At 43.0% G+C, this 24648-nt stretch overlaps 1 protein-coding gene and 1 long non-coding RNA gene across 2 annotated transcripts in view; one reads left to right on the plus strand and one right to left on the minus strand.

Annotated features, from left to right (window-relative positions):
- Window positions 1-4840, minus strand: part of DENND4A (DENN domain containing 4A) — a 52678-nt gene extending 47838 nt beyond the window's left edge. The window contains exon 1 of the mRNA XM_054169265.1: window positions 4597-4840. The gene's annotated coding sequence lies outside the window, so the exon portion shown is untranslated. The remainder of the gene's footprint in view (window positions 1-4596) is intronic.
- Window positions 4841-16818: 11978 nt separating this feature from the next.
- On the plus strand, window positions 16819-23445 carry LOC128898036 (uncharacterized). The gene is made up of 4 exons (XR_008462670.1): window positions 16819-17033; window positions 18319-18486; window positions 22331-22439; window positions 23024-23445. It is a non-coding gene; the product is annotated as an uncharacterized LOC128898036 (long non-coding RNA).
- Window positions 23446-24648: the final 1203 nt, after the last annotated feature.

A 24648-nucleotide genomic window follows, 5' to 3' on the forward strand; every position in this document is an offset into this window, starting at 1 on the left:
ACACAAGGTAACTATGAAGTTGGACAATTCATTGGAACACTGCTCCTGCACTGGGATCTAACTGACAGTGTTATGCTGAGCCTGAAAGCCATTGCACTTGCAGGATTTGGAGAGTAATGCCTTTTTCACTGCCATTTTATAGTCAAAATATCAGAGACACTGACACAGGGAAACTACTAGAGCTGGACCAGATCCTAATCTTGGTTGTACAACTCAGTAATTCCTTAGGCCCATAAGTTTCTTCTGAAGCTCAAGAAAAAGCAAAAACTCGGAGAGTTTAGTCTACAATGGCCTTTTCTTTGCATAATGTAACATTTACATACTAAAAAACATTGGGAGTTTCCTCTTGGGCCTTCTTCATTCACATGTATGTACACACAACATATACAACACACTGCCTGCCTGCCCACTTCTATTTCAGATAGGTAAAGTGAAATAATCGGCTTAATTAGTATTAAAGATTTTTTTCTGACCCAAATTATAAGCCAAACTTGAAAGTTAAAATGAAATAGTAAGGATATAATTGGCTAACTCGCTTCTAACACTCCTCCTTCCTCTTCACATCCTATTTTTATACCATAGTTGTTCCTCCTTTCACACCCCAGCCCCCCCTCCCTGTTACTTCTTATTTCAATTTCACTTTATTTCGGCCTCTACAGTAACTCTCTCATACACAGAAGTACACTCTGAAAAGGTAAAAATACATCATTTCAAAGAGTAAAGTAAACACTTTCTGAAGTCTTTCACTTCCACTTCTCCTCCACAATTTCCTCCTAGCACTGTTTGTGAGTTCTTTGGGGAACTACCAGTGACTACTTCTGCATCACAGACTGCTACTAAAATGACTGCTATAGCTCAAACCTCTCAGCATCACTGCCTCATGTAGCCTTTGCCGTACATTTTAATGACTCCATAGTCTGTGGGGGCACTTTATAAGCATACATACATCAGCAGAGTACTTCCAGATCACTCATGACAAAGCTTCCAGACCAGGCATAGGCTAATGATAACATAGACAAGGCATAGACTGAAGGATTTAAAAAAAAAAAAAATTAAAAACAATAAAATTAAAAGCTAAGGTTTACTACACAACACAGCAAAGAACCTCCTTCATTTTAGGCAATTACTTGGTCAGTACCACTCTGAGCAATACAAACAGCTGAACAGCAGCGATGCATTCACTCTGTACATACGTATCTCCTATCTGTCAGCTATCCTCAATTAAAGCAAGGCATAAATCGCTTTAGCTTGCAAAGGATTTGCAAGGATTTGCTGCTTTTAGTATGGCATCAAATTTCTATCATGATTTGTGCTCCCAGTAGCAAACACTATTTATATACAGAATTGATCTATAAGGGGATAGATTCAGGGCCTTTGCTATGCTCCTGCCTAAGACCACCCAGCAAGGTGACAGCAGAAAGATGAGGGACAAGTAAAACTCAGCCCTCTAAACCATACCTGCACCCCTGCTTTTTGTTCAAACTCAACCTAAACTTTCTCCATAGGTGCTAAATCTTCAAAGGGTTTGGTTGGGGCGGGGGGGTGGTGGTGAGGGGAAGACTAGGCTGGGGGTTTTGGGTGGATTTTTTTGAGTTGACATAAAACCCCCTGACATTTCAATACATCAGAGATAAGCCTGATTTAAATACTTTACCAAACAGGAGAATCATACTGGGAGCACACTAATTCACATAAATTGCATCATGTTTTGCTAAGGCACCTACACAGAAATTATTTTGGTGGGGTTTTTTTGGTCCTTTCCCTCTTCTTTTGAGAAGTATCATTACAGGTCTTTCCAGGAAACTTCAGAACAAATACCTGAAATCCACAGCTACTAGTCTGTCAAAACCTGAGCTACTGGAACCCTCTGTCAGACACAATGATACTTGGAAATCACCAAAACCTCAAACATTATGTTTGAACAAGGTTACAAAGTTACAGCAACTTTGGGGTTTTTTTTCCAGTCCAACATAAATTATGCAACATGGAGCCTCCAACTTTTTGGTCATGCTGACACCGTATTCAAAATCTGAGGTGCAAGCTGAGTAAAGGACAATCAATGGAAAGAAGGCTTCCTACACATCCTGGTTTCAGGAGATAAATAAAGACCTTTCTCAATTTTAACTAAGTAGTTATTTCATGCTTCCCTCTCCACAACCTGCTGGTGTTTGACCACAAGTGCAACATTTTCTACAGCCACTCCTAAAAAAATCATTTCAGCCTACTACAAAACTAACTCTAGTTGCTGGGAAGTATGATGGAAATAGAAAAGGGATGTTGAATACTGAGGTGATGCTGCACATTTCTTTACCCAGTTCTAAAACCCCACAATTAACAAAGCCCATTATCATTATTCTGCCTGGTCTAAATGTTGTCTTCCTCCTTGAAGAGTCACAAGACTCTCTTTCTCCAGCTATCACAAACTACAGCAAGAACCCACCTAGAAATCTGTAAACACTTCAGTGCAGATTTCTGTAGATTAAAAAGTGCCAGACTGGCTGCTGAACACTGGTGCCACAATTCCTTTGTCCGAGTGACACAGGAGTATTAGCTAAGAGATCTTCCATAGACAACCTCCTAATCTTTAGAGCACCATCCAGGCTCTACTCTCTCCCCTGCTACTCTCCCTTTCAAGCACTACCTCAAATAAAACCAGGTTATTTACATTGTTCCTAATGCTTGACCTGAATCAGCTACACTCACCTGAGCCCTACACTGTGTGCCAGCTATGTCAATATTTATGTTTTTACTAACTAATAATTAACTCTGGCTACACAAATACTAAATTGCTAATATTGCCATTAATGCATATAGAAATTCCATCAAGCACCAAACCAGTGTTACAGCCAAGCATAATGCACAGAATGAGCTGTCTTCAAGAAATGCAGACCTGCAAACACACTACCACAAAGTACATACAAACTCACTTGTAGGAACATCCTTAATGCCAGAAAACAAACCAAAAACATTTCAAAGTAATCCTGTATTTCAGTAGATGGTCCTAGCACCTTTTGGCGTGCTACTTGCAGAAAAAAGAACTTCTCTTTTGAGCTACTTCGAAGTGAATTCACTGTTAAGAAGAAACTGCTCATAAACTTGAGGAAAGCTGGACCCTGATGCTTTCATTAGAAGTAAAACACATACATCACAAACTCTTAAGGCTGTAGATAAGCTTTTTTTCGCCTTTTTTGTTGTTGTTCTTTCAAGCTCCCTGCAATTTCCCCCTCTTCCCGAAAGCTAACCACAAAAACTCTAATACTCTATTTTTGATAAAGGAGCAATTACAATGCCAAGTCACGATAACCCCTAGAAAACAGAGCTTCATCTACCAGAGACACAGCTCCATCTTAATGTTCACTTTAAATGAGCTTACAGACTCCTCAATACTCTAAAAGCAAGGCAAAGTTTCAACAATACTCTAAATACATGTGGGTTGTTTTTTTAATTGCAGAGAGAAAGGAGAGACTCTTACAAAGCAAGACTTCTGTGTTAGACACAAAACCAGAAATAATCCATTTACTCCCCCTCGACCTTCCTTGGCTAGACTAACTCAATTAGTTTTCCTAAACCACCACAGATACTTGCCAAGATTAAATACTTGTGTGTAATCATTCAGAAAGTGCAAGATTATGTACTGTAATGTAACAGTCTTCACGGAAATATCTAGTTGAGCAACAGTTACACAGAAAATTGTGAAACGAAGTGAAAAAAATCTGTTCAGAACACCACACTTCGACGCAGTTAATTGAAACAAAAAAACCCACCCTCCACTTCAGAACCAAGTGCCAAGTTAAGAGCTCCTTTTTAGCAAATAAACGTTCTGAGGCAGGACATCTTTAAATGCAGTCCGTTTGAAATTCCTCCAGCATAACAAACCATCGCTAGGAAGTTATTAAATGTTACCATCCCCTGGCCAGCGACTTATGCTACAGGCAGACATCATGACGGAACGACGATAAAAATGTCAGCGCTAATTTTTACCAGCGTGTCCTGAGCGTTGCACTAATCCAGGTACACAGTAACCCAGGCTGTGGGAGCCAAGGGGAAAGTCGCAATCAAAATACGCACAAGGCTGAACATTACCTGGGCAATTCCAGCTGACGCAGCACGCACTACATGGAAAAACTGCACATTTATTCAGGAGAACACGCACACACCCCGGTCGGTTTCTCCCCCAGCCCGCCAGCATGCTCCTGCCCTGCCTTTGTAACATGGCAGGTCAGCAGGGAGAACTCGGCCGAGGCTCGGGCAGGTCTCCGCCCTGAGCATCGCCTGCGCCCGCGGCCCCACAAACCGGGGCGGGGGGCTGGCGGGAAGCGTCCACCCGATGGGGCGAAGCAGAAAGTTCTCCCTCTTCCCGCCGCGGCCCAGCGGAAAGTTACCACCGCCCCTTCGCTCCGCTCAGCCCCTCGCCCGGCCTCCCGCCCGGGACTGACAGCCCAGCGCGCCGCGGGCTGCCGGACGCCCCTTCCCCGCCGGCTATCGCGATAGTGCCTGCCCCGCCGCGATATCTCCTCGGAAAACCAACACACGCACATCTTGCAGCCCACCGCGGTGACAGCCCAGCGCGCTCCCTCGCTGCCCCACAGCCCTCACCTTAGGCGGGGGCCGCTCGTCCCGGGGCTGGGGCTACGGCCGCCGGCGCCTTCTGCTCCCGGCGCCGAGAAGCGGGAGGGTTAAGGGGGGGTAGGGGAGGGGGGAAAGCGCGCTCGGTCCCTGTGCCCTTATCTCATTCTAGCGGAGCCCGGACTCGCCTTCGCCGCCTCCCCGCCGTGTGGGCGTCTCAGGCGGGATCCCCCCTCCCCTCCGCGCCGCCTCCTCTCGCCGCCATCTTGGCTGTCACGGGGGGTGGGTGGGGGGAAGGCGGGAGCCGACTCGTGATCGCGGCGGGGAGGGCGCGGGAAGGCGCCCGCGGGGTCCTGTTGCTCCGCGGCGGGAGGTGGTTGTGCCCCGCCGTGCCTGAGGCGGCCCCGCTGCCACCGCCCTGCCGCGCCCCGCTGCCCAGCCGGCCTCGGAGAAGAGCTCGCGACAGCGCGGGCCCGGCGGCGGGCGGCCTCGGCCCGGCGTCCCCCACCTCCCTCCTTCCCGCTTTAGGGAGCGGCGAGGCGCTGGCGGCTTTGAACCGTGAGGGGGGAGCGGGACGCCCTCGGTGAAATCCCCTCAAGCACAGACTAAAATACGAGGATGGGCTCCTCTCTGCCTTCTCTCGCTCCACCTTACAGCGTCTCCCGCCCGCCGGCAGCACCTGTAATTGAAACAGAAATTAATCTCCGGGCCAAATATGCCGGATTTTCGCTCACCTGCGGCGCCCGTCGGCAGGACCCGGAGGAGGTGCCGGCTGTCTGGAAAACAAGGGAAGAGAGAACCGGGGGTTTTCTGCAGGCTTGATGTAACCCGCACCAGGTTGTTGCATCAAAGGCTAGAAAAGAACCCGAGACAAAAATAATCTTTTAAGAGCGTGCGGCTTAGTGCACTGTGTCAAGATGTTGCTGAGTGCAACAAAATGAGGCCTCCTGCCTGGACCCACAAGCAGAAACGCTGCTTTCCTGCACCTTGTGTAATGGGTTTCAAGACTTTGTAACAAAGTGCTATTTTTGAAGTGATGTTCAGGGATAGACTCCAACCATGCAATTTTGCCTTTGAATTCAAGCTTTCCTCAGCTCTGGATGTTTGGCTTGAGGCTCATTACAAAGACAGAAAATTACACAGAATCCCAGTGTGGTGGGGGTTCAAAGGGGCCTCTGCAGATCAGCTAGTCCAACTCACCCGCTAAAGCAGGTTCTCCTAGAGCAGGTTGCCCGGGATTTAAATATCCAAAGGAATCTGTGCAGAGAAGGAGACTCCACAACCTCTCTGGGCAGCCTGTTTCAGTACTCTGGTGCTGTCAAAAGTCATTTTTCTTTCTCTTGTTCAGGTGGAAACGTCTGGATTCTAGTTTGTACCCAGTGCTCCTGGGCACCACTGAAAAGAGCCCAGCCACATCCTCTTGACCTTGACAAGCATTGGTAAAATCCCATTCTCAATCTTCTCTTTTCCAGGCCAAACAGCCACAGGTGTCTCAGCCTTTCCCCATCAGAGAGATGCTCCAGCCCTCTCAGCATCTCGGTGGCCCTCTGTTGAACTAATTTAATGTAGTGTTCTGAATATGGACTGTATATACATATATATTCAAATCTGCTGTATTGGTTTACCTCATCCCTCTGAGAAATCTGACTAAACAGAATATAAAATACAACTTTTATTGTAGGGAAGAGAGCGGTTGACACCAGCCAGTCTCTACCCAGGCAGAAGCACCCATGTGCAAGCCTGCACATGCACACACAGCTTTGTGCTGCCAGGTTTGATATTTGCAAGCTGAGTCTCTCTCTTTTTCTTTTTTTTTTTTTTTGCCTTTTTCTCTCAACAGAGAGCAAACTAAGGAATGTGTCAAACCCCTGTCCCAGGCAGGGACTACAAGAACAACATTGCCCATTCTTTGCATTTCTATGTAAAAATGCATTTCCAGCCACACCCATAAAGGCATTTTCTCTCCCAGCATTATACAGTGAGTTGAGAGAGCAAGAGCCCAGAACTCCAGTATTTATTGCAGCAAGCTGGTCTGCATCCTGTAGTGAGCCCTTAAATTATTTAGTGTGCTGCTAGAAATTTTTCTAAATCCTCTGACAGTTTCTGGTATATTTTAATCCTGGAAATGCATTTTCTTCTTCAAATAAATAGCAATAATGAAGTTCATCTTCTGGCTTCTGTTAGTAATTTTGATATTCAAACTGCTGTGTGCTTTCTGCCTGTGCTCATTTTTCATGTAGGCATAATTTTTTAGGCTTCAGTGTTAACATCCAAGATTAATGGGTCTGTTCCTGCTTCTAAGAGTATTGTTTCAGCTGCATGTGTACTGAGGCAAAAATCACTGCACTGGTCCACGAACTTGCAGAGTTTAGGTTCATAACCATAAAAATATTCTTGGCTATTTCTAATGGAAAACTTTCATTTCACAGAAACGCAGTTCTTAAACAGTCTGTGGCAGTTTTCATACTTTTCAGCTCATGTCACAGGTAAAACTTCATGCAGGTGTCTTTGATTTGCTGCTTATTTATAGCCCAACCTGTGTGTTTCCCTCTACCATCTCTGTCCTTCTAGGAGTTATCTGCATTTAATTACATATTGCATCATATCAACAAATTGCAGCCAGGGATGTAGATCTCACCATGCAAAGCCTGATACAAACACCAGACAAAATAGTTTCTGCCTGATCCTGCCATCACAGCTAGCACAGTGCTTATCTCCATCCTGTCCTTCTTGTTCTTACATCTCCCCCTCCTTCCCACCCTGTTCCATCAAGCCTACACTTCTTTCTCTCCATGACCTACCTGCTGCTCGTTCTCTTGCTCTCCTGGCTGTGGCACATTTTCTTCCCCACTAGCACATTTAATTACAATGTTCCATTTCATTATTAGCTCGTCACCACCTTTATCAAGTCACCTTTCCTAGCTTACATCTAGCCGCAGAGCTTTACTGCGTAGCTTGTCATCAATTTTCCACATTAGGGCTTGTCTAAAGCCACGTGTGAAAGGGTCTATGAAAAATAGTGACTACAGCACTGTATTTATGTCTGAATAAAGAGCAGCATCAGTGAATGGTGGTACTGTAGAGGCAGAGACAGATTTACTGTGTGCCCAGCTCCTGCAGGCTCACTGCACAGAAATATGTCTGTGTGTCAGTCAAACAAAGCCCTTCCCTTTGTAGGGCCTTTAAGAATCTCCATGCAGTGGTCTCTGCATGCATATGGAGACTGACCCCAAGAGCATTAATTCAACAGAAGTCTTCCTTTTAATTCCAGTTAGTGTTGGATCAGATTTTTGTTGTGCATAGTAAGTTAATTAAACAAGTTAACAACTGTGTGTGCTGCAGGTGGGCAGGGATCAAGCATGCTTAATGTGGTATTCTGCTGCTTCTCAAGTGCAGGGTGGAGCACTGTCAGACAGATTTAGCCTCCTCAAGAGTGCAGACAGGGAGACATGCAGGGTTTCTATGGCCTGGCAAGCACAGAACCATTTTTTTTCCATGTTGCAACCCCAAATTTCTAGCTTGTGGCTCTGAAGCCATTTTCAAAGTACAGTTTAGCTTATTTTAAGTGCATTTTACACATGGGTAACCTCAAGCAAGGCAGAGGACAAGTGGCAGATGGTCAGTGACAGAGCCAGGAATGGAATGGAGAACTTCTCTGGCCCAGGACATGGTTTTCACAGACATTGTCCCAAGATTGTGAGATCTGACTACTCATAATTCATAAGGCTTCAGCAGTGCTCAAAAAAAAAAAAAAAAGGAAAAAAAAGAGAGAAAAAACAGCTATTACTATTCATAGTAGTTCCTGGCAGAGATTGGCTTCCACAGGCAAAACTATTTCAGTTTCTCAAGTATGCAATTTGGAGCTTGATCTGTTCACTTTCTTACCGTTTTTATTCCTTTTGAACTCTCTTGGCTGTGCTGTGTGTGCTGTTCATTTATGTCTACAGGGGGGAAAGAATGAGGCTCCGAAAGAACTCAACAGCACATCTTTCAAAGAGACATGACACATCTGTAACCCAGGTAAAAATAACTCTAAAGATAATGATAATGGATAGTTATAAAGCATGTAACAGGCAAAACAACACTCTGCATTTTAGAGGATGAATTGCCGTACCCTGTCCAGTAACCCACTTTACAGTGCGGTAATGGATCTATATCCGGAGGGTTATGCAATCAAATGGAGCCTTTGGCAAACTGGAATCACACTGAAGATGATGCAAAAATCTTCTTGATGTTTTTTTTATGTAGACAGATTTGAAAATCTGGAAGTCATCCCTTTTGACATAAAGCCACCGTCCCTGCTTGGAATGATTTAATTCTAGGGCAGATTATGAAATAATAAAGTATTTAAATACTATGATGTAGCAGTATGACAGTGCAGTCACCCTTCCTCTTACTGCTTTTAGTGTTTCTGAAAAGCCTTTTGCACTCCAGGGAAACTGCTGATGATAAATTATAAAAGAGGTAATAGACTATCATGTATATATATATATATGTGTGTGTGTGTATATATATATATATAAAAGAGGTTTCAGGTTCATTTCTTGATAAATAACTTACTGAAGCAGCTAAAAATATGGGGAAATGAAGTGAACACAGGGCCTGATCCAAAAGCCACCAAACTCAGCAGAAGCTCTGCTAGTGGGGATCATTAGGTGTCAGCGTCACGTATGTCATGAATTACAATTCACAAAATGAAAATAAAGAACACTTGTGCATGAGGAAGGCTAGAATCCAACTGCAGTGTCTAGGCATTATGCTTGGATAAAACTAAGCAGATTTTTCTCCAGCAGGTAGACTTTCTCAGCGAGGGTTCATTGCCAATGTTTGTGTGAGAGTTTGTAGTCCCAGAAGCACAGAAATGCTGGGGAACAAAAAGGAAAGGAAAGATCTCCAAAGAGGAGGCCCAAATGTTTCCAAGTAATTTCCATATATAAAAATCTGATGTAAACTTATTATCATTTTGCTTTTCAGTGCTGATACACTTCCTCAGGCTTTCAGAGTGTGTATCTGAGAATTTGAACTCTGCATCATAAAGTTTCCCCCAGCAAATGCTAAAACTGTTCACAAGGCATTGCAGCAGCTATCAAACAGTGAAAGCTAAGAGACCTGGAGGATGGCCATTGGTATTAATTGGTGAGAAAACATTAACATTGTCCTTTGCTGTGTTGCTGTGGGTGGGGGTATCAAGCAAATGATGCCATACCTCTTCTCCTGTTGTTAGTAGGCATATAAGTAAGTGCAGCTGGAGCATATTTCTGGAATGGCTCTTCCTGTAGACACTGGAAGCTCTGAAACAAATATTTGCAGCAGATCTTTTGAGTACTGGACAGCACAATGGTTGCTTGAGGATGGTCCAAGTCCTAATGCATGTACCAAACCCAACCTGTTGTCTGTTCCAGCACTAATTTGTTCTAAGCATTGCTCTCTTCAGGAAAGCAAGATAACAAAAGCTTCTCTTTGTGGAGTAGTATCAGGAAGGAAATTATGCATGCAGATTTGCTGGCAAAAATAACAGTCTTGGGCTGTAAATGTACACACTGATGATGCTGTTTTGTTGCTATTTTCAGCAGCCCCTGCACCTTTGGGAGTGAGAGTAAGGACTCAGCTGCTGTATCTGGTTTGGGCTCCCGCTCTTTGGCCCATCTGGAGGTGCAAGTAGCAGTCATCCCTGAATCAGCCCAATTCATCATCCAGAGTCACATCATTGACAGTGTGCTGCGGTGGGTATCTTCTCTCACATCATATATAAAACAGTTTCCTTCACTAGAGATCTTGGTTCCTTATTATGTGCCCTTTTATTTACCTTCAACTCATGCCTAGGCCAAGTAATTGCATTCCACATATCTGAAAGTTCCCCACAGTTTCTGTCTCCAGCACTTATTCCAGGCTCTAAACTCTGCTGTAGTCCTGCTGTTTGATGCTTCTGCATTTTGTTCTAGAGATCACTTATGCCATGATGGATTAAATGAAGTAGATCTATCAGTTAACCACTTCTCAGGAGTACTATTAGGCTTAATTAATGTTTGTAGAACACTATTGAGCTGCTCAAGAGAAGCAGCTATAGAAGTACACAGGATTATAATTAATTTTAAACTATCTCATTTTTGAGTAAATGGCTAACAACACTTAAAACTGAGGTTCTCCAAGTAAAGCTAATTTAGATGATTCTTAGATTAAAAACATTCTGAAATCTGAATTTCCATTTACTGCTATCACTGTGTGATGCATTTTGATTTTTGTTGTCCTTTGATACATCCAAGCACACAACACAGCTTGCTTTAAGTTCAGGGAACAATGTTCAACCTATGTAAGTCAGGTTAAAATAAAACAAACCACTAAAATAACTAAATTAATCAACTCAAAGACAATCCACATTACCATTTGCCTTTAACAGATAAAGTTTTTGAACCAGAATAATTAATATTACAGAATAATTACCATATTTATTTATAAGGCATCTCATTTACATAAATAGTCATTATCTGGAAATAAACCCAGATAATTAAAATTCAGAAAACTGACTAACCAGACTGAGATCAGTCAAGATGTACCAAAGGGATTTTCTTAGAATCCCTGCTTGAAACTGTTCTGAGAGAAAAATCCCTGCTCCTGAACAAGCTTAAACAGGACACTGCTTTAGAAATATAAGCAGTGCCTCATCCACATGACATCACCCAACAGAACAGTTATTTTTGTACAGTGAGAAAACATTGGGTCACTCTTCTCACTAACTGTCATGGAGGGTTTCCAAGAAAATGCATCTGACACATCTGCTCTGCAAATCTGACCCAGATTATAGCTGATGTTCTCGTAACACAGCTTCTCTGCTTTCCTGAAGCTCTGCAGCATTTTGAAATACTTCTTTCTTCCAAAACACTTTCAATACACATAGTACTTTCAGAATTCTGCATCCAGTCAGAAAACACATTATGCAGATAAGAAAATATGAAAGAAATGACGCTTCCATGTTTGCATTTGCAAGCTAGATTCTTTGTTCCTCACCTATTAGATAGAGAGTCATGTGTATTTAAAAACATGTCCTGGTGGATTAGAATTCATCTCAGGCCCCGCAGGCAGGACTTTTGCCATTCTAGATCCAGAGTGTTCATTGTTAGAATGTTTTCTAGGTAGAAATAAACCCACCATTTTTTAAAAAGCAAAAGCTGCAGAATATACTCAAAAAGCCCACAGCTGCCTGTGATGTGAGCCCCATGTCTCTCCTTTTTCAGTGTAAGATACTTTGAAATGTTAAGTGTACATGCCCCCGAGTAAGGCACTACACCACAGTCTGCCCTGTTTGGATGATTTCCTCACTAATTTCTGGAGAGTGGAGGTTGGCTCAAGCACTGATTTCATTTCAGCATAGATATTTTTAGTATCTGTTATTTTATCTTGGGTACTTTGTAAATCTGTATCACTGGCCAACTCCTCTCCTAATTATCTGAAGTTCTTTTCTTCTGTAACTGCTTTGGAATGTTCCCTTCTATTATTACAAATGCTGGCTGCCTTATAGAGTCCTAATTTTACTCATCTATTGATTCAGTTAGGTAGGAGCAAACTTGTTTAAAATGTGGGTAACTCCTGAGAAACAGAGGCAAAACAAAGTAACAATGGTAAATTTCACTGGTGAGTCACCATAAATATAGGTCACAACAAGCTTCTGCCCTTTTCTGAGCTCTCTAAGGATTTGGTCTCACTTACCTGAAGGAGTTCTTAACCTCAAGAGACCCCTTGTGCAGTCAGAACTCAAACTTATGTTTGTATTCCTTTGCCACAGTAGCACTGCCACTTCAGGGAAGTTTAGAGGAGGTAAACACTTTATTAGCAACTGGTCTACAGCCTCAAGCTAACAAAGGAGATGAGAGTGAGAACCAAGTTGTGAGTTTGTGTGTGAGCAACTTGTGAGTAAAATACAAAACCTATTTGTTTAACCCAAGCTGACCCAAATAATATCATGGATCCATTAAATCTCAGTCACTTAAATCTCAAAATCAACGTGCTAAAAGCAGAAGAGGGAGAGCAACATGCTTGATCTGATTCATACCTGTGGGAGACCCTTGGCAGCAACAGCAAAGAGCTCAGTATAATGAGGTAGGCAGGGAGAACTGTGGACTAATTAAACTGCTTGATCGCCTCCTGGAAAAAAGCATGGCCAAATGTTGGTGCAATGGAAGTAATTTCCACAACCAAGTTCAAATTTGACTGAAAATGGCAGTAGAAAACTATCTTAATATACAGCATTAAAAAAAAAAAATTAAAATACTCATAGTCTGACTCTTAGTACACAAAAGAATACTTCCAGTATAAATAGTGAGATTGGAGGAAATGTCCTTGGCAAGTCAATTTGTTCCATGCTGCTGATGGTTCCTGTTAGTGACAAGGATTTTTTTTTTCAAGAAGGAAACAATGGAAAACAGATGTAAAAGCATTTACCAGAAGGCCAGGCAAAGGCAGCTTTTCCAAAATGTCAAGTGTGCAGAGTAGAGTCAATTTACAAGAGAATTAATTATTTAAACTGAATTAATTTGGCTACAAGGAAGCCCTGTTAAACCATCTCATCTATGCTGCTTCCTACTGTGCTACCCCTTAGAGTCTAAATTCTGACCTCTAGTTTCAAATATTTCAACAGAAAAATTGCTTACCCAGTCATAGTACCAATGTGTTGCTTTCTAATATTTACTGCATCCATTTCAGGAACTTGCCCAATGAATTGTGCTCACCTCCTCCACATTCTCAAGTCATACAATTTTAATCCCTGGGTCCTCTTTCCCCACCTCCTTTTCTTCTTCCAGCTTTGTACTTCTCATGGTGTTTCCCTCAATGCTTCAGGTAATTTCCATCACTGCATTCATTAGATCCATCTTTTGCCTGCAAATCTGCCCTTTGCATAAAGTCTTTCACATCTTCATTTTCAACAACTTTTCTCTTTTTTCTTCCTGCATTTCCTTGTTGTTGTTTGCCTTTGAGGAAAGGAAGGTGACTGGATTTTAGGTCTTCAGCTTTCATGTAGAGGCTGATGTTCCCAAAAGAATATTCATACCTACTTCCCCTGGAACAAATCATCCCAAAGTGCTTCATTTCTTTCAAGGAAAACACCATATTACAGTTTGTATAAGGAGGTTTGCAGTTACACATCTACACAAATAGTGGTTTCATAGTAGTAAGGTGATTCTCCCCCTGTACTCCACTCTTGTGAGATCACACCTGGAGTACTGTGTTCAGCTCTGCGGTCCTCAACATATGAAAGACATGGACCTGTTGGTGTGTATCCAGAGGAGGCCCCAAACCTGATCTGAGGGCTGGTGCACCTCCTCTATGAGGATGGGCTGAGAGAGTTGGGGTTGTTCAGATTTGAGAAGAGAAGGCTGCTGGGAGAATATATTGCAGCCCACCGGTAGCTAAAGTGGGCCCACAGAAAAGATGGAGAGGGACATTTTACAAGGGCGTGTAGTGATAGGTCAAAGGCTGATTGTTTTAAATTGAAAGAAGGTAGATTTAGATTAGATGTAAAGAGGAAAATCTTTACTGTGAGGGTGGTGAGATATTGAAGCAGCTTGCCCAGGGAAGTTGTGGAGGCTCCAAGCCTGAACGTATTCCAAACCAGGTTGGATGGGGCTTTAAACAACCTGGTCTAATGGCATATGTCCCTGCCTATGGCAGGGGGATTGGCACTAGATGGCCTTTAAGGTCACTTCCAACTCAAACCATTCTATGACTCTGTGTGGGCCTTGATGTTGTAATACAAAAGATAGTCACCCTTAGAAGAGCTACTCAAGGAACCGCTGTGCCCACTGCTTGCATTTTCAAGGTCAACACAGGACTGCAATGCTATCAACATTTTAGAAGTGGCAGTAATTGTTACCCAGTGCTCTTTTTCCTTTATAGGATTATGTGAAATGTTCCAGCATGGGCAGAGAAGCCATTCCAAAACCATCCTTTTTTGTTACTGTTGAAAACTTAAAGCATAAACATCTGTGCTAGGATTTATGTGAAATAGATTCCTTTATTTCTTCAGTTTCATGGAGGAAAAAGGACTCCTATCTATTAACTAATAAACTTAATTGCCCTGGGTCTTGCCAGTGTCAGTTTAAATGCATCAATGTGAAAATCAACCTCATTAAACTAGCTCAAAGCTCAAAAATAGTTTGAATAGTGCTTTAATGCTTGCATATTGTCATTCATATTAAAGTTATAATTTACAGGAACTCCTAATTAATATAAACAGAAATTAAAACAGATGAGGTGCAACAAAAAAAGTGTTGAGTGTAACTGCTTTTTAAATTGAGAGTTAAGAACGGTCATCTGTAACATACTCAAAGCCTCAGAGGAGTAGAGTTGGTTGGGATATACCACTCTGCTTAATGGTGTACTAGAAAGAACATATCAAATAGGAACAACTTGAGGTCAAACTGACTTCTTCACTCTGCTCCCATCCTCACAAATGGATGTGAACTGAAATCAGCAAAGAATTTCACCAGAGAGCTAACCTAAAATCTGTAGCTGACATCAAGCATGGCATGTAACTGATGTTCAGCTGCTGTCAAATAAATGCATTTCATGAACTCCTCTCTGACAACAGTCCTAGTATGAATCATAGAATCATTACAGTTGGAAAAGATCTCTAAGATCATCAGGTCCAGCTGTCAACCTAACACTAAACCATGTCCCAAAGCCCGAAGTCTAGACACTTTTTGAACACTTCCAGGGATAGTGACTCCACCACCTCCCCGGGCAGCCTGTTCCAATGCCTGACCACTCCTTCAGGAAAGAAATTTTTCCTAATATCCAATCTAAACCTCTCCTGAGAGGGCAGGTCAAAGTGGAAAGGAGCCTACAGAAGGTCCAATGAGCAACAATTCATTAAAGATATTGAAATTAATCTCTACAGAGCTGCAGTAATGTGGGGTTTCTTCCATTATTTTGTACACTGTCATTCTCCTGTCACGCAAGGGGAATGACTAATGTGTGCATGGAAAAATTTGAGGGAGTTCCTAGAAACCATTGTGTTTTGCTCCATCATTCATAACCAAACGCACAAAGAGCTATCCACTCTATCACTACTGCACAGCTTGTATTAGATCTCCATAGTTACACTTGGCATAACAAGTACCAAACCAAAGTGGCTTTGCTAGGCTGATAAGCAGACAGGAAGCAAGGGAACATCTGCTACAGCTTTAGATGGTTTTGCCTTCAGCAACCACTGAAAAACTTCAAGCTCTGCATTCCACGTACTGCTTGCTTGGCCTTTGACACGAGCAGCTGTTGAACAGGAGATGTAAAATGTTATACCTACAGAAAGGAGGTGCATTCATCCCCAAAGGAATATTGGGATCTTTAATGGGATTATTTTTTCTCCATTTTCTGATCGCTAGAAACACTGGATAGCAAACACTGCAGAGGGAGTCATCTCCTGAAGGTCAACCACTTCCTATTTTACCATCATTTTTTTCTGATGTTCTGTTTTCCTTTCCAAAACCTCTTTGTTTTGCTTTGTTTTGTTTTGTTCTGTTTAAAACACCAAAAACAATTGCACCATGTACTGAATAGTAATTACAATCATCAGAGTCATTGCAAGGAAACCATGTGCTTCCCTGAATCAAGGCTGGGGCTTCCACTACAGGCAATCGGTCTTCTTGTAGCATAACAGCATTTCTATAGCTTGGACAGCTAAGGAACAGAGTTCTACAAAACAAGTGTCAACATTTTGAAGCAAACTATTTCTTTGTGTAAAGAAAGAACTGTTGAACATGATGGTTGAAAAATGAGCTCAGCCATACGGTGCAGATTCTCTGTGTGTGTGTGGAGGAAATGTCTGCTCCAGATAGTTCAGCAGTTCTCCATCTGCATTGTATTTTTATTTGTATGGAAAACTACTAACAGAGAACAACTGACAGCAGATATTTCTTAGAGGATTGAGGCCCCGTGTACTGTAAATGCATCTTGATGTACTTCCTCTGAGACTGCAAGTTTGCCTAGGAAATTACAACAGTTGTGATGAAATTGGAGTTAGCCATATTTGGTAGATCCTTTGGGTCTGACACAGTGAAATAAAAATGGGTTTCAGAGGAACAACAAGAACGATGGAGACTCTACTCCAGAGTTATGTAAGTTTAACTGAGAAGAGAATTTTGCCCAGAAATTCTATGTTCTGTACTTTGGAGTTATATGTGGGGTTGGTTTTTATTTTGTATGTTCTATTCTTAAACTGCAGATGGATGCTGTTCTGCCAGAAAATAAATGAAAGACAAAGATGACTTCAAACATTTGCAGGAGCCATGCTGACACTCAGAATGAAGAAACATCAAAAAACTTTCCTAGTGAGATCATAAAAGCAGAGACACAATGATCAAAGCAAGAAAACACAAGACTCTTACTCCATCCCTAACACAAGATGCTTTCTCTTTCTAGGACCAGGAGCTTACCTGGTGTGGAGATGTTCCAGTAGTCTACACACAGTATATGAGGTGGGTGTTTTGCCACTATTTAGTTAGTTAAATAAGGGAATATCCACAAAGGCAGTACATGTTAACGCTTAAGACTGGCAAATGACTGACTCAGATTATTATTGTATAGTAATAATAACACCAACAATAGTAGTGATAGCCATAACATATTCCTTTTAGTATAGTCCTACTATAATCCTGAATATTCCCCACAGAGCAGCAGATTGTATTTACTCTGAAGAGTGTGCTCTCTAACAGGTTAGAAACAAACAAGATGAAAAGTACGGAGTGAGTTAGCACCAGTGGCTTAATAATTGTGTGATTTTGGAGGGGCTCAGTTGTATTAAGCCAAAAGGAGCAGCTGGGCTATATAAAGCAGGAATGACTGCATTATTTGCACACTCATAATGCTCTTATCTTCTGGATTTCACAGGGAACTGTATTTTTCAACTGTATTCATATTAGAATAATTAAATATCTGTCTTGAACTGTGTGCACATTGCATCTAACCAGCCTGGAAACAGGCCAAGACTCAAAGCATTCTTTAGAACTGCTGAATCAATACATCAATTCCCATTAATTTGGTGTCAGAGGAAACAAATGTGTACCTGTCTGAAGCATGTGTGTTCTCTGCAGAGATGTACTAAAATAGGCATCTTCCGTCAGCCTGCCTTCTCTGTGCCCTCTAAACATCAGAAACCAGGATCAGAATGGGGGAAACCTGGTCTGGCTCCAAAATCTAATTAGGACAGTTTTAGTAACCCAGTATCCTGGCCAAATCCAAGCTATCCAAATTCTACTCCATCCATTGCACCAAGTTCCTTGTCGCTCTCTGGATGCTGTAGTCACTCCAAAACACATCTCCACTCCAGGCTGAGAATATCTAGGCAAGCTGATAGGGATGTCCTCTCAGGCCAAGCCATAAACTGTAATTCTGTGCAGTAGTGGGACAATATTGATGACTGGTTATAATTGAGAGTGCATTTTAAACCAGAAGCTCCATCAAATGTGCTGTGCTACAGACATCTTGCACATTTTGCTCACTGCACAGCTGGCTGGTAAGAAAATTCTTGTCCCAGAAGGTTTCCTCAGGCACACAAAATGCAGTTTTAGCCTCCCAAAGGTGTGCATACTTACAGAACTGAGAGTGCAGCCTGTCTGACAGCAGCTTTCCAGAAAGAGGAGCAGGCAAGAGGCAATGGGAGATGAGATTAGCCCCCATGGAAGGAGGCTCCTGCTTGGAATATCAACACATCTTTTCAGTCTCTCTCATTGTGATCTGTTTGTGCTTTTATCAAATTTTCAGTTTGCTTCTTCAGCTATGGGACCAGATGGCTCCCATGCATAATGCACTGAATCATGGCAAGGCTGGAGGTATTTGTTATGGATAACAGCAAACACATGCGCTGGACCAGGTTAAACTCTTCCCCTGTCAGCATATGGTGCATACTGCATACGGATGGTACTACAGCAGGTATCTATATTTACGTACAGTTAGAAGATGGGAATATCTTTTCTTCTTGTTGGTTGTCAGGAAAATGACTATCATACCTTCAACACAAATAGCAAGAAATAGAGGCAGTGCAGTACCACATGGCACAAGACAGATGCTAGGCACTTCCCGTTATACACAATGCCTGATGGCAAGGAATCCTGGTGGGCTAAGGACAGGAGGCTCCTTTTCCCCCTCTGATTTCTCCTTGCAGCTTGTGATTAAGCTGCTGCTGACACCTTGCCCAGTGCCTGGTTGCACAGCCAACAGCCATGGGCAGTACTTCTGGCCATGAGACATGTACTGAAAAAGGAGATAACCTCATTGTTTGAGAGCATCTTTTCCTCTGGCAGTTTCTAAATGGAAAACAAACCTGATTTTCTCCTTGCTTGCCTCACATAGATCTGGGGTAAATTCAAGATGTGGCACCCTGTGAAACAGGGGAATGGTAAGGGTGTCTGCAAATGCCATGACTGCTGTTCAGCAGAGGGTAAGGCTATAAGGTTACACAGAACATGATTTGTGCTTTGGTGACAAAACTACAAATCACTCTGTAGCCATTCCTCACTGATATATTGCAAATACCTCTTCCTGAGCACTGAAAGACACTGGAATAAGGATGGATGCTTTGTAGATACCTAGGAGATGACTGTTTCGGAGATTTCCAGTGGGACCCAATGCAAGCAACAGATCCCAAGGTAGTTGAGTGATGTCCCAAATAGCACACTTGATAAAGTGTGTGTGTTCTTGGTTGAGCAATGAAGGAGCAGAGGAGCAGCCATTCACTTTCTGATGGCCACACTCCACCCCAAGAATTTTCTGGGATGAGAAAATTATCCTTTGGCTATTTTTCAGCCTGCTATGTGACATGCCCTCTGTATTTGGTGTGACAGGACACCTTGTGAATGAGTGCTATGCTGGCTTTTGCAGACAGGCTGAGCACTGCCAAGCAGTGAAATGCCCATCAGGGACTGGAGCAGTGACCAGGAAGGTCAAAATTGCAGCACGTGCAGAGCAGCTCTTAGTGCATGTTGCCACCACCTTTGAGGTCAGCACTGGGCTCACTTTAGCAGTGCTGTAAATAGATGCCCAAGGTTGAATGAGAGGAGGATTTTGATCTAATGGATCTCATTTAGCATTCCCAAGAGAGGAAGGCAGATTCTTTTCCTTTTTCTCTTCCAGCCTCTAACCTTGGATTGATCTCAGTGGGAAACATTAGTGGCATTTGCCAGAAGAGCTGCCACTGGGAGCTGGATATCCTGCTGTGTCACACAAACCATAGGTACATTTCATCAACCTGCAAACCCAGATCTCATTGCACTAGAGACTCTAACTGCTCACTGGTAAAGCTAAGGAAAAAAACCCAAACCAACCTGGAGCCTAATTGCTTGAAAACAGTAGGACACCTAGTGGATTCATAGGGAATATCTTTGGGATGATGAGCAACATTTTGTCATTTTCTTGGCAAAACCCACTCTGAACATATTTATAGAGGAATCATTGAAATATCAAGGTTTCTATTTAATAAATCAATCTTGTTATAGCTGCTGGAGTTTCCACTTTGCCTGAAGAAGTTATTGCACCCCATAAAAAACCAATGAGGATTGTTTGAATGACTAAAAGTAGGGAAAAAAAATGAAATGAAAAATGGTGGGGAACTGGATGGGTCCCAAGGTCTGGGAACAGGAGGAGGGCTATTCTGCCAGATCAAAGCCATCCCAGTTGTTCCATCTGACAGTTCCTTAATGATCTTTATGTGCAAAGTTTTATAGGCTCCCTGGATAATAGTACAGCCTCACAACAAGCATCGCCATGCTGAGCACAGCCAGCCAGCTCCACTGCTTGTTCTGAATTCACCACAGAAATCAAGCTGCCTTCTTGATTCCCCAGGGCTGATCTTTTGAATCTGAGTGGAAAGATGATAGGATGTGTGATAATGCTTGTACTGCTGTCATTGACATGGCATTTGTGGGGTAGTGACACTAACATCTAGCACATTTTGACCCTAGATATGAAATAGAACCCTGTGGCATGGTGTAGTAAGAGGAAGAAGACTTTGAGACATGTCTAAGAAATTATATTTTGGCAAGCAATTAGCTTGGAGCTGCCAGTATTATCTTGCTAATATGTCTCTGGAGGCAGCAGAAAGAGACAAGGAGATGTGTGCTGGGTCCAAAATGGATGCAGGAAAGTGATGACTTAATTCTGACTGTCATCACAAGAAACACCAAGTCATTGAGTTCATTGCATTCAGTTCCTGTTCGCAAAGCACCATGAAAGCTTTCCTTCCTTTCTGCTTACCATAACATTGTCCTGGCAAAAAAATGTCTCCAGAAGATGGTTGACTTTTCTAGAGCTGCTCCCTTCCTATTATTCTTCAGTGCCACAGAGATCCCTGGGGAACAGCAAAACCAGGATGAGGTTTGATTTTGGATAGGTCCACATTAAGAACCTGGTTCGTTCTTATTCCAACTTCAGGGCTAGGAAAGAAAAGGCTGATCTAGAAAATAACTTAGATTTGGTGCAGTTCTTCTTACTTATTATTTTATTCTCAGAGCTGTAGAACTAGAAAAAGAATACAGCAGATGATGGTATTCAAGTGAATTATTAACAGAAAAATTCCCATTGACTCCATATATTTTCATTACTACTACCCTTTAATTTGGCCTAGGGTTCTAAAAAGAGAGGATTTTCTTTTTCCAGTGGATGGATTTTATACTTGAAGGTTTGTTGTTGTGGTTTTTTTCCTGACTGACATGTCAAAATGGGAGTAGTGAGTGCTAAGAGTATGCTTTTCTCTAATTTAGCAGCTGGATTGGAAAGCATGAATTATCTCTGCATAATTGCAATGATTCATGGATTGTTAGAAAATTGCAAAGTATTGATTGGATTTTCCCCTTAGGAAATAGTTCTCCTCTGATAAAACAGAGTAAATTCTGGGCCTTTGCTTTTGTCCTTCCTGCTTTCTGCCCCAGGGAAGCCAGTGACTCCTTTCATCTGGGAAATGGGAATTTGGGTCAACAGCCATTCAAGGACAATTCTAAACTATTGCAATTTCCAATTCCAAATCTTTCCCTGAGCTTTATGAAGTGATGGGAACAGGGATTTCAGAGCCAGAAAAGCTGGGACCAGAAGCAAATACTGGCCATCCTGGTTTCATATTCTTCTGTTTCCATGTAAAATACCACTGGTGTGTTCTGCAGAGACCTTGACCTTGTTGTGGAAAAGCAACTGCCATCAAAGATGACGACAAATTTTCCCCCTCATTAGGCCAGGATTTCTCTCAGGGCTCTCAGGAGTCGGTGACAGGAGGGAAGTGGGAGAATTAAGAGAGAATCAGATGTGGGGAGAGCTTGCTGCACAGTGCCTGGGGCTAAGCAACTCGGAGCTGGTAGCCCAGACACTCTTCCGCACGTTAATGGTGCTGCCGAGGCAAAAGCTGGGCCCTTTTTGGCAGCTGCCATCTGAATTTCCAGAACAGAACCATAAATACATGGTTATGAGTGTGACCTCTGCTTCTTTTCTTCGCTAAATTGAACATCCAAAGGCCAGCTGAGTATCATTCCTTGTCTCTGCTCCAGTTGCTTGGAACATGCTGCCTCTGCAAATGGTTGTGCCTAAGTAGGAGCTGAAGAATTACAAGAGCGCGCTAATTCAAGGTTTGCAATGAATTTAGGGTTCCCGCAGGGTGACACTAATGGCAATTAATGCAGCAGAAATGCCAGTGCTGAATGATTGTTCTCCCATTAAAAGCTGTCAGTTGTGGAGCACACAGTCCTCTGTTATTTCAGGCCTGACCTCTGCTTTTTGGCCACGTTTTGTACAGGAGGTGTCCCAGGCCATCCTGTAACTACAGCAGGATGCTCCAGGAGTGAACACAAAGAAAGAGCAGTGCGGCCAAAACCAGTCTCTGCTGACAACAACATTTCCTGAAGGTTTGTATATTCTTGCTTGAACAAGAACAAAATCAAACCAGGACTGAACATAATACAAGACTTTAATTGCTAGAGCTCCTTGCTTGTCCAACACTCTCCTCGAGCCCTGCTGTCTGTTGATTCTCGTCTAGATGCAAAATTCTTTGTGCTGTTTCAGTTCTCACTGTGAAGAACCTGTTTATAAACCATCAAATGCATTTAAACAGGCTGAGCTAGACATAGCCACTGCTGCTGCTCATGCATGTGGCAATCTGCAGAGATTTTCATGCTACAACACACAACTGGTAAAAATGCTTTGTAACACCTTAAGTTCAAGAAGTGATAGTGGTACAGTGATGCAGGGATGGTGATTTTAGCTCAGCCAGAGATACCGTCCTCACTTTGTGCCCTAAAGTCTAGGATGAGCCAGTTCCAGATGAGGAACATCTGTGATTTGGTGCAAGAGGAAGTAACGTTGACACGCATGAAAAATGCAAATCAAGGATGTTTCCAGGCTCACAAACAAAATCCCAAACACAAAAAGGAGAACAGTTTTACAGGAGGATGCCTAAAAATACTTAATCTGTGTTATTTTATTTTTTTAGACCTACCAGTGCTTCTGGAGGGTGAAGCAGGTCTGAGAGACATCCAGTGAAAATTAACAGCAAAGTGAAAATTAATAACAATGAAAATTGTTAAACAGTGAAAATTAATAGCAAAGTTCAATGGACATCTGCAAATAGATGGAAGCCTAATGCAGGACAAGCATTTTCAGAGTCAAGGTTTTTGGCTCATCTGCAAAGATGACCCAGGCTCCTACAGACCTCACTGCTACACTACCCAGGTCTAGCCTTACAAAGGCTTTATGGAACTGGCACATGAAATTATTCCCACAGGAGATGTGGAACAAGGGATGTGAAGCCTCATATGCTCAGAGGCTTTTTGTGCAACTGTGAGAAGCCTGTGGGGGCACAATCTGCCAGGGCATGCTGGAGGCTGGTGGCAGGACATGGGATGAGCCCAGACCCTGATGTGCCAATCTCATTCATGTGTTCCTGGAGAGCCTCTTCTGACACTTTGTGTGTGTTTGTTATTAGTGCTTTGTTTTCCCTGGCCAGAAGGTCTGAGGCAGTGTGAGCAATTTATTTTTAAACTCAGAGGATCATGTTCTTGTTTGTTACCGTTCCAGCAGACGGTAACTGATGCACAGTCTTGCTGCCGATGCCCGGCGATTACTTTCCATGCACAGGAATGATGACACAGCCACTGACTGCAGAGATGGCCAATGTACTGCTGCTAGTATCAAGCTGGTGGAAAAAGAGCAGTTTTAAGGGCTGTGATTTAATCATCTGGACACAAGTGCTATTTTAATCCTCTTCTATTTAGGTCTCAAGTCTGTGCCAAGGGAAGGTGATGACAAAGCTGGTGTCACCCACAGCACAGGGGCAGATGAGGGGACTGATTCTGGGGAAGGGAGAAGTAGGGTGGGCAGTGGCATGATGGTGGGGAATGCACTTTTGGTCTTTTTCCAACTCATGAGCTGAAACAGCTTGTTGGCATTTCTGATGACTCCATCACAAACCCCATTGGTTTTGTACACCCTGCTGCCCAGTTCACAGGATCAGAGAATCACAACATGGCAGGGACTAGAAGGGACCTCTGGTGATCATCTAGTCCAGTCTCCCTGCTAAAGTAGGGCTGTCCACAGCAGGCTGCCCAGGATGACAATGTCCACGTGGATTTGGAATCTCTGCAGAGAAGGAGACTCCACAACCTTTCTGGGCAGCCTGTTCCAAGGCTCCATCACCCTCTCAACAAAAGTTTTTAATTATGCTCAGGCGGTAACTCCTGTGTTGCAGTTTGTGCCCATTGTCCCTCATACTGTTGCTGGGCACCATTGAAAAGTGTCTGGCCCCATCCTTTTTACCCCCACCTTTCAGCTATTGATGAGCATCTTTGTAGCCTCCACTGAACCAATAGTTCCCTGTCTCTGTAGATCTCTGAGACCTGGGAAGCTTTCTGCCAACCTACCTCAAACTCCATTGTGGTCCTAGGCAGCTCTGGGGTGGGAGCCATCACTGCATAGGCAGAAGGGCACCCACACCATGCCTGAGGATAGGCCTAATGGACGGTAGCCAAAAGAAGAGGTGAAGCGTGGCTGTCCCACTTCTGTGTGTGCAGGAGCCTGGACACAATCCGGGCAGAAAAGTCAGGGAGGAAGGCGGAGAAA

This window comes from Dryobates pubescens, chromosome 17 (genome assembly GCF_014839835.1).
Source record: "Dryobates pubescens isolate bDryPub1 chromosome 17, bDryPub1.pri, whole genome shotgun sequence".
In the NCBI taxonomy this organism is placed as follows: Eukaryota; Metazoa; Chordata; class Aves; order Piciformes; family Picidae; genus Dryobates; species Dryobates pubescens.